The 10,903-nt window shown below is 31.2% G+C and overlaps 2 long non-coding RNA genes across 2 annotated transcripts; one reads left to right on the plus strand and one right to left on the minus strand.

The window, feature by feature from the left end:
* Window positions 1-514: 514 nt before the first annotated feature.
* On the minus strand, window positions 515-3,057 carry LOC132748682 (uncharacterized). The gene is made up of 2 exons (XR_009628306.1): window positions 2,149-3,057; window positions 515-676 (listed from the first exon to the last, which is right to left on the minus strand). It is a non-coding gene; the product is annotated as an uncharacterized LOC132748682 (long non-coding RNA).
* A 428-nt stretch (window positions 3,058-3,485) lies between these two features.
* LOC132748681 (uncharacterized) lies at window positions 3,486-6,815 on the plus strand. The gene is made up of 3 exons (XR_009628305.1): window positions 3,486-3,885; window positions 4,850-5,036; window positions 5,893-6,815. It is a non-coding gene; the product is annotated as an uncharacterized LOC132748681 (long non-coding RNA).
* The last annotated feature ends 4,088 nt before the right edge of the window (window positions 6,816-10,903 follow it).

A 10,903-nucleotide genomic window follows, 5' to 3' on the forward strand; every position in this document is an offset into this window, starting at 1 on the left:
AATTCATTTATTGTATTACAGTCATTTTATGAATGTAAAACGGCGGTACATTTAGGTCAGACACTCACATTGATATTTCCATAGACTTACATTATAAGAAATGGTCCCTAATCTTACCTTAAAATTGAGTTTTCATGCTTAAGAGGTGATTTTTCTAGCAGAATGAAATGCCAGACACATAAAAATTGTCCTGTTATATAGTGGTAGCCAACCAAATTTTTTGCAAAATGACTTCAAAGAGGATTACCCCCCATTTCATTGAAATTTTCTGCTGATCACAGGACTGACATACACTTTTAATAAATGCAAATATCCAAGTCAAAATTATCATAGAGACTCATGAAATATTTCATTTTCTTCAGAAAACAGTATAGTGTTACTTTTTAATTTAGTTTTTACACTTAAAAATACCTCATTCTCATCCAATCACCTCATGTATAAAGTGATTCATACGGTTTTCCCTGCACTTTTTTTCAGCCAATCGCTGGCCATGTTACAATACGATACCCTGACCTAAAGGGAATATTATATGTTTAATATTCTAATATCTAATAATAAATGAAGTTGCAAATACAATTACCAATTATATGGATACATTTTCATCACTCTTAAGTCATTTCAAACTTTGAATATCCCATTTTTCTAACAAGCGCCATTGTGCCGCATTCCGGATATTCTGAAAATGAATGTTAGCATGTGATTTTCATACATAATTCAATATTCTGAAGCCAATTTTGTAACAACTTCTATAAAATCACTCAGATAGCAAAGCTACACTGTTCTCATTACAGAAGTACTTCAAAGTACTAATTTTGTAGCAAAAGCATGTAGCAGGGAGCAATTTTATCACCCCACCCATAACAAAATAAGTGATTTTTCACCCAAATTTCAACATTTTATTACCAACAGACTTCCTGAATGAAGATTTAGCTTAGCAAACATACTTAATAACTACTGTATAGTGACCTGATTATGGATTACACATTATTTGTACACACATAGCAACATTTTGGATGTAACTAGGTATCTTAAAACTGCCCCTGCTATACTTTTCTACTCCAAATATTTGCTAATATAGTCTTAAATACAAGCCTAAATGTCAATAAAATGCCAAAATTCATTTATAAATATTTGTAACTCTCTTTCATGGATATAAAAAAATGCAATACATGGAAAAATCAAGTTCCTCTGGACTTAACAGCACAGTAATAGCCTAAAATTTGACTTCTACACCCATTTTTTGACCATTTTTGCATTCATTTTGAGCCAAATTTGACAACTGAAACCTTCTTTCATGTGTTTTACCATGTAAATCACCTCTTCAGGCCATAATGTACTTGGAATGGAAAGTATTTGTGTATTTTCTTCAATTTAGGTAGCCAGAAACTCTAATTTATGCACTTATTTAAGTTTCTAAATAAATAAAGGGAGGTAATTCACTGAATATGTACATAATAACCCCCTTTGTGTACATTTATCTACCTGAATAAGTGCTTTTTCTGTTTATAGACACATCAGAGACACTAAAGCAGTGTTATAATTGTGCCTAATATAATTGTGAAAAAGTAGATCAACTTTAACTTATCAATAAAACTTTTTCCACAAAATAATTCTACCCTTGGCCATTATGATGCTCATTCAAATATGCCTTAAACAGACATAAAGTCTAAAATGTATGGCATTATACATTGTGAATGTGTAAATATGTATTACAAAATAGAAAACAATAAATTCTTAACACTATTTTGCATCTAAACCATATAATAAGAGGCTATTCAGAGGCAACCTAACTGAATTATGCTACATTTTTCAATGCATTTCAATTTCTAAGTATGTGTTGATATTCATGCCCTGAAACCAAGTCAATGTTAAGACAGAAGCCTTAAAATGCTATTTATTTGAAGCTTTTATGCTATCTATGCCTGTAAATGAAACACATAACATTCTTATATGGGAAACAGACATAGAAGCAATTTATTTGTGACATTCTATGTAAATATATCAGCAAAATGGAAAAAAATTAGTGCCGAGCGAAGAACTTTCCGCGCCTAAACAAAGTCGAAAACATAACCGAAACAGCACCCTAGACTATTTTAAGTATAAATATATTAGTTTTGAACCCGACAATATGCATTTGTAGTGATATACCTGCAACACCCATCAAAAGTGGCCAATGTGCTTACATCAGGTCCTGTCAAGTTATAAATGAAGTCTTCAAACCTGGCATGTGTATAGCCAATGTACAGCATTTCTTTGAAATCTGAAAACATATTTTTAATGACCAAGGTCTATATTATTCATCATCAACATATCACCAATTGATTTTCACTCAAATTCACTGTTTAAAGAAAATATAAACCATTATTAACTGATAAGTAACACTAATACACTTGTTCATATGTATACAATGCTTGTAGATTGACCCCCTTGACACATTATCTGCTGTAAACACCAACAGTTGCATTGAAATAATGAAATTTCATACCTTGAAAGGCTGTATACATCCATTCTTCCAAAATATCAGCTTTTCATGGTGTAATCAATGAAGACAAAGTACTACAAAGAATTATGACAGTTCAAATGACCCTCTCTTTAGGTCAGACACTCACATTGATATTTCCATAGACTTACATTATAAGAAATGGTCCCTAATCTTACCTTAAAATTGAGTTTTCATGCTAAAGAGGTGATTTTTCTAGCAGAATGAAATGCCAGACACATAAAAATTGTCCTGTTATATAGTGGTAGCCAACCAAATTTTTTGCAAAATGACTTCAAAGAGGATTACCCCCCATTTCATTGAAATTTTCTGCTGATCACAGGACTGACATACACTTTTAATAAATGCAAATATCCAAGTCAAAATTATCATAGAGACTCATGAAATATTTCATTTTCTTCAGAAAACAGTATAGTGTTACTTTTTAATTTAGTTTTTACACTTAAAAATACCTCATTCTCATCCAATCACCTCATGTATAAAGTGATTCATACGGTTTTCCCTGCACTTTTTTTCAGCCAATCGCTGGCCATGTTACAATACGATACCCTGACCTAAATACATGTATTTTCTTCAGCCATTATTTTGATTTATAGATGTAACGATAGATCATTGCGCGGAACTGAAAACGCGTGCTGAAAATGTTTCCGGCTGATAACAATCTTCGAAGTTCTTATCTCCCGCGAATGAATGACCTTATAGTCTAGCATGATTTACCTATGAATAGAAGAGATGCACTATAAATCAACCTGAATATAGACAAAGTTTTAATTATTCTCAAAATGCTTAACCTTTGCTCTTTAAGGACATATAAATCTTAAATATTGTTGAAATATCAATAAATCTTAACAAACACTGGTCTTTCTTATAAATTATATAAAAAATGATTAAAAAAGATCTAATTATCTTTAATACTTTTTATTTAATGTTTGTGTAAGCTGCTATTTATATCATATTTTGTATAATGATTTAATATAACATTTTTTTTTTTATAAAAGGAATGCCGAGTTCCGTAAAATTTAATCTAGACATATATTATGTAATACATAAAGACATGAACCCTGCAATAAGTTCTTCTAAAAGACCAATTTTCCGTCCCTTCATTACTCTATAATGTAAGTGAACAGAGGGCTACGCGTTCAGCGCAGTAATCCTATCGGTATCACTACAATGTGATGTAATTAAACGTTCCTGACGTGTTATTTACTATCTGAAACGAATTTAGCGGGCTTTATCACCGCTATCTCACCGTCATGGAAAATTTGATGTTCAGAAGTACACTATATGTATTTGTTATAATGTGGTAGAGTGTTATTGATTTATAATCAAAAGGATTGCACTTAAATTGAGCGAGTGATTATGTGATCATCAGAAGCAAAACAACGGTAATTATTTCTGTTTTTCTATTAACTAAAGGCGAAATTATAATCATCTTTACCTTGTAATTGTTAAATTTGTATTTAATTTAGTATTTGTTATAGATTTTGAATATAGTGTGAACATCACTAATGGCCGGTGGTTAATATGCAATATATTGATCCATATACATGTACATTTGTACATCACTTCTTTGTCAATTATCGGTTATATGAGACCAAAAAGAGACAAAGAAGTGTACTTTCTTTTGAAGGAAGGAAGAAACTTTGAAAAGAAATCAGTATTGTTTGTTTAAAAACTGAAAATGATATAGTTGAACATTTTCGCACAATCTTTGCTCAGTGAAAAAAAAATCGAAATCGTACCTTTAAATACAACAGAAAGATAAAAAACATACGAATAAAATCATTATAACGATATTTATTAAAACATTTAGAATAAAATGATCTAAATGGGTTTTTTTATATCTATAATGGGACATGTGAAGAAAATAATAAATAAATACGCTGAAACTCGTATCTTTCTATGCCATGTTGCAATGCTACACATTGCAGACACCTGAAAAAAATTCAAACGAGGTCATGAACTTCATCTGGCCGATTAATTATACATGATTTCTTAGTTGACCGCCTGTGGCGTGAGGCTGTAATAGATCGTACTGAATTTATGAGATAGAAAGAAATAGGCTGGGCTATTTCTTTAATGTTTTAAGTTTTAACGCCTTTATATTATGTTATAACAGTGGGCATTTAATCGATTCATTATAGTGCAGATAAGATTATATATATATACTTTACGCAAATGTCAGTATACAAGGAAAACGTGAAGAAGATATGTATAATACAATCCTTGTATATTATATATATATAACATGTCAGGCTTCTTTTATTTCATATCAATAAAACAATTAGTTAAGGTAATACCAAGTTGTATTATTAAACAATTTAATGTTGTTTCAATATTTGTTTTCAGATAAAGGATCTTTAATGTGAAGAAACAGACCTATAGAAGAAATCACCAAAATATCACACTATGCCTAGTTTATATGATGTGAACGATAATGTTATTGATTGCCAGACAATCTTCATTTCAACGTGTTTTGCTTATCTATTTTTGTTGTTTTATTTTTAGCAATTAACTAACATATATTGAACAATAGGTTTACGGAATGCCGTTAAGGCCATTGCCTATGAATGTGTTGATCTGAAACGCGATAGTCGATAGTACGATGATGAAAACGCGAAATCAAGAAACTACGATGGTGAAAATGCGAAAGCACGATGATGAAAACGCGACAGTACGATACTACGATGATGAAAGCGCGATAAACTATCGTGTTTTCACCATCGTACTGTCGCGTTTTCACCATCGTAGTTTCGTGATTTCGCGTTTTCATCATCGTACTGTCGTGTTTTCATCATCGTACTATTGCGTTTTCACCATCGTACTATCGCGTTTTCACCATCGTACTATCGCGTTTTCATCATCGTACTGTCGTGTTTTCATCATCGTACTGTCGCGTTTTCACCATCGTACTGTCGCGATTTCATCATCGTACTATCGCGTTTTCATCATCGTACTTTCGCGTTTTCACCATCGTAGTTTCGTGATTTCGTGTTTTCACCATCGTACTATCGACTATCGCGTTTCAGATTAACACATTCATAGGCGATGGCCCTTACGGCATTCCGGAATGCCGTTAGGGCCATCGCCTATGAATGGTTTGGTTTGAAACTCGATACTCGACAGTACGATGATGAAAACGCGAAATCACGAAACTACGATGGTGAAAACGCGACAGTACGATGGTGAAAACACGATAGTTTATCGCGTTTTCATCATCGTAGTATCGTACTGTCGCGATTTCATCATCGTACTATCGCGTTTTCATCATCGTGCTTTCGCGTTTTCACCATCGTAGTTTCGTGATTTCGCGTTTTCACCATCGTACTATCGACTATCGCGTTTTAGATCAACACATTTATAGGCGATGGCCCTAACGGCATTCCGTATAGGTTACACATGTATCGTACTGAAAAAGTAAATGACGACGGAATTTTCATTTTTGAATAGCTAAAAATAGAAGATAAAAGATGATTAAATAGGCGATGTTTAATAAGTGTAGTATTTTTTTTTTCATTTCGCGACAAGTGAAATATCAGAACTTTCATACCACACTTGTATTTGTAGAACAAAACTTGAGTTTTCACTTTATTACATTTTGATTTGGCTGACTTTAGAAGAATGTAGCCAGGAAAGACACCAGTGACAAAACGGAAATATATCTTACTGCTGCAGTGAAAAATAAATTATTTAAGTAAAAAACAAAAACTGAAAATAAATTACTCATTTTTATGTTATAAATATTTTTCAGTATTATAGAAGTTATTTTAAGGATATTAAATAATAATAATGAAAACGTAAATCAAGTTTTTTAATGTCTGAAATTTCGTGATTAATTTCATCGAGTGATATGGAAAAAAAATCACCAGTTGTTGTAGACACGTAATATATAATTATATAGAAAAATAATGAATTTTCTACTTATTATATTCTTTTTCTCTGTTTTAAAATGATAACAGCTATGACAGCGCTCTTTTTATTTATTTTTAATATGCACATTGACGACAGTAGTTACTCCACCAGTAAAAAGTATGTTACACTGCAGTAAAAGAGAACTTATTCAGAGAAAAATATGGAAAATGAAAATACGCAATTCATTTCATCCATATTTTTGCATATTTTACTCATATATGTAAAATAAAAACATACTTTACGCTACATTTATAGTAAAGTATAAACATTAGAATAAGATCAACAGGCTTATCGATTTTTTCAGTTTTCTATTTTACTTAAAGAATCAAACGTGCACGGTTATTTGGTAAAAGTATATATGCTCTTAAGAATAAGATGTCATGAACTATTCATCAGATTTATATAGCCCATTATTATATTTTTGTTTCTATGTAAAGTAATATTGAATGTATTTTCTTCTCTACTATCAATTCTCAAACAAAAGATTGAAAACATGTATGGAAAAAAAAAAACAGATGTTTGCGTTAGTTTTGAATCCTCCTATTTCATATTTAAAAAAGATATTGTCCATCTGCAATTTTTTTAAAATGCTTTTGTAATCCGCATAAATGACAGTAATATTGACCCATTTAAAAGTAAGAGACATATTATTCTGTCGGTATTCGAACAACGATCTTCAACATTATCCTTAGAAAACAAACCCATTTAAAACGGTCATGGAATATTATCCGCAGAACGGACAGGTACAATGAGTTTCGTCAGAGGTTTAAAAGATAGGGGAATTATCCCCCTAACTCTGACAACTCTCTCTATCTATCTCTCTGCGTGTAAATTTGTTCCTGAAAAAGTGTCTGTAGGTAGACCCCCGGAAAAAGGACATCTGGAATTTCCTTTTTTATTCTGGAACGCATTATTAGATATTAACCTTCAAAATAGTTTAAGAAAATATGTTACTGTTTACGACTCCATAGATAATAAAGTGTTTGCGTCATTCTTTATATCGACAAAATTAACAAGTCTTTCATACAAACGGGCCGTCTTATTTCCCTAGGCAAACAGCATTGGTGATTACTTTAATTTATATCTAAGTTCAAATAAAGTGTTTCGAAAACATTACAGTATTAAACCCTAAGCACTTGGCATTGTCAGCTTGATTTTGATTTTTATGTCATACGCGTGTATTCTCAAGAATGGAGAATTGCTAATTTAAAAATAATTCATAATTTAAAAAAATGCTATAAAACATGCGTAAAAATGCAAATGCCAATGTCCTTCCCCTGGTCTTTTAACATAAGAGTCTAACTTATTTAACTATATCTAATATGATAAATTATATAGAGTCCAAATGAAGGTTAAAACAGATAAATGCTTAACTATATTTGCATATAGAAAAGCCAAATCGTCCGCAAGAAATTGTATGTCTCTTCAAAATGCATTTTATATGACAATAAGAGGTAACTTGTTCCAGACAACTAATTTTATTATTTAATCTAACACTTTGTTTAAAAAATAAACTTGTGCATGGGTTGATATATTGCAAGTTTATTCTATTCACAAGGAATCGGTTAATAATTTTGATTTAAATTACCATCTGTTAGATACGAGGTCCATATAAGACAAATGATTCACAATTATCCTTCCTTTTTCCTAGGTAGTACAGCAAAGAAGAAGACATGCATATGATTTTTTATTGGCATAAAAGATAAAAACAAACAAAAAATATATAAAACGTATATGAAACTAATTCCAAAATGAAATAAAATATAAAACCAGCGTAAAGTTGTTAATCTAAAAAAGATATTCCTGTAAAAGGATTAGTTCGCATTAAACTTTTCCCATTAACTTGATGCTAAGTTATAAAACGATGGATAGAAGATATAATTTCTTTACCCTTTTTGAATTAAAATGACCCAATACGTTTTTTTTATTGTAGTTGTCTTTAAAAATTCTTGTTATAAGATTATAAATTGTGTCGCAAAGAGCAAATGTTGCAATTAAGTTAAATAATTAGTCTGCTATGTTAACAAACATGCTTTCAATTGGACAGTTAGAAACCTTTAAATGGCATAATGTGTTAGTATTATAATTTTCATTTTCTATATACAAGTTCGATATACATTTTTATATGATAACCATATTGAAGAATTAAGTAAATACTGCCTATTACGAACTCGATTAGAGATTCGTAATATGTTCCATCCAGAGTGTCTTGTACATCAATAAAGAATCAGTTCTTTTATAAGTCATATATCTATGTTTAAACTAAAATATATTTTAAAAAAATGATTGTTAATAAAAAAAAAAACGAAAGTCATAAAATCGTGAATGCTTATGTTACATCTGGAAACAACGTGTTGAGCAGGGATATGTTAAATAACAAGAACAATGTTATTGTAATAGAATATTATTAACGAAAAAAAAAAGAGAAGATATTAAATGTAACCAGTAATGTTTTTGAATTATTAACAATATTAATTAATTACTCTCGTAACTTTGTTTTATTCAAGGTTATTTGCAACAATGCAAAATATTTTTTTTTAAAAAAAAAAAAAAAAAAAAAAAAAAAGACAATAGTTTAGTCCAAACCATGATCCCTTTACTTTTTACCCAAAGTCTAGAAATAATATTAATTTTTTCATATCAGATTTATTCTATGATTTATAATAAATAAATACTTTCATTATAAAAATCATCAGGTAAAATGCTTAATAATAGTGCCCAATTTCTTTGTAGCTGCTGGTTTAAAGATACATGTATTTGTTTTTTTCATACACTTTATAATATTTGTATATTCCTTACATTTTCAGACTGCGTTAAACACAAATTGCATTTCTATCTTCTGTAGTAGCAATATTGCGTCAGTCATTAAACATGATATGTTTATAATTCGCAAAAATGATTAACTAAACAATCCTATTTCAGTATTATACTTTCGAATTTTTTATATCTACAAATTGCCTGAAGCAGCATTAGTTGTTTGAATAATTTACTTTTTCAAGAAATATTCTTAGTTATGCTTTATGTTATTATGTCGATTGAAATCACATACTATGATATAATCTGGGAAAGGGGTGGTCTTTGTTTCAGATCAAAAGACAACACATCGACAAACAATGATATATAAATATCAAAGTAAGATGCAAAATGTTACTAAATATAGTGATAAATTGCGATTTGCACTCTTTACGACCACTGAATGCTAGTTGTCTGTCTTTAGGCCATCGTTAACATGCCACATTTATGTACTTTGACATTTATTTCGATTTAAATTCCTGATTTAAGTCTATAACATAAGACCTGTAAATGACAAGATTTTTTAAGTAAGTGTAAAGAGTGGCTGTCATTTGCAACTTTGTTTTACGGAAGCAATTTGAGTGTTTAATGTGTTTCATTTATTTGAAAGCTTATTCATTCCTTATTTATTGATTGATCTCTGAAGACTTGAGTCCCTGGTTATGTTCTGTAAACATGAAATAACGAGAAAACCTTCAAAGCATTGCCGTTATTGATTCTTATATATAACACAAGAAATGACATACGAGGGCTGTTCGAAAAGAATTGCTTATTGTCCTCTATCTCGTGATCCACTTGGGGTACGATGAAAACCAATACATACCTGTATAGGGTAATTCAATACCTACACAACAGTGTATAAATGTACATGTTAGACTAAGTGTAAGTAGAAATACACGCAGTCATTGACCACTGTTGTAAAAATGGTTGGTAGAAGCGTCGACAAAAAAGATGAAATACGGGCGTAAATCAAAGCTCGCTCGAAACTGGGTTGCTCTTTGAATCAGTTGATGACTGAACTCTCTACTGCTTATTGGCCTTCTTGTGTGTCTTATGACACAGTTAGGCGATGGAAAAAGAAATTGAGTCTGGTGTAGAGTGCATCAAAAATGCGTCAAAATCAGGTAGGCCAAAATCTGCATCTCGTAACGAAATCGTTTCCAAAATAAAGGATATCATTAAAGGAGATACCCGATTAACAGTTCGTGATATTGCACGAAAGGTAGGCATATCACTATCATCGGTTCACTTTATTTTGAAGAAGCATTTGAGAGTCAGAAAGATTTATGCTAGATGGGTGCTACATCTGTTGACCGATGAGCAATGAGGCAACGGGTTAAGGTGGCCATAAAGCTGCTTCAGATGTTTCCAAAATATGACAAAATAGTTTGCCAATGTCGCCACAGGTGATGAAACTCGGGTCAATTATTTTGAACCCGTCAGAAAAGTTAGCAACAATATCTTGTTCACTAAACACAACAAATGCCCGATAATTGCCAAACGGTCTTTGAGTGCAAAGAAGGTTTTGTATGCAATGGTCTTCTCTGGTGAAGGAGTCGCAATAAAAGTGCCGGTGAAAAAGGGCAAAAATATTCCTGGGAAGTACCACAAAGACGTCAGTAGTACTTAAGAAACTGAAAAAGTATTATAAAGAAACGACGCCCTGTCACTTGTTTTAAGCATATCCGTCTTCTACAT

The sequence above is a fragment of the Ruditapes philippinarum genome, unplaced genomic scaffold (assembly GCF_026571515.1).
Source record: "Ruditapes philippinarum isolate M1 unplaced genomic scaffold, ASM2657151v2 ctg20319_1_1_1_1, whole genome shotgun sequence".
In the NCBI taxonomy this organism is placed as follows: Eukaryota; Metazoa; Mollusca; class Bivalvia; order Venerida; family Veneridae; genus Ruditapes; species Ruditapes philippinarum.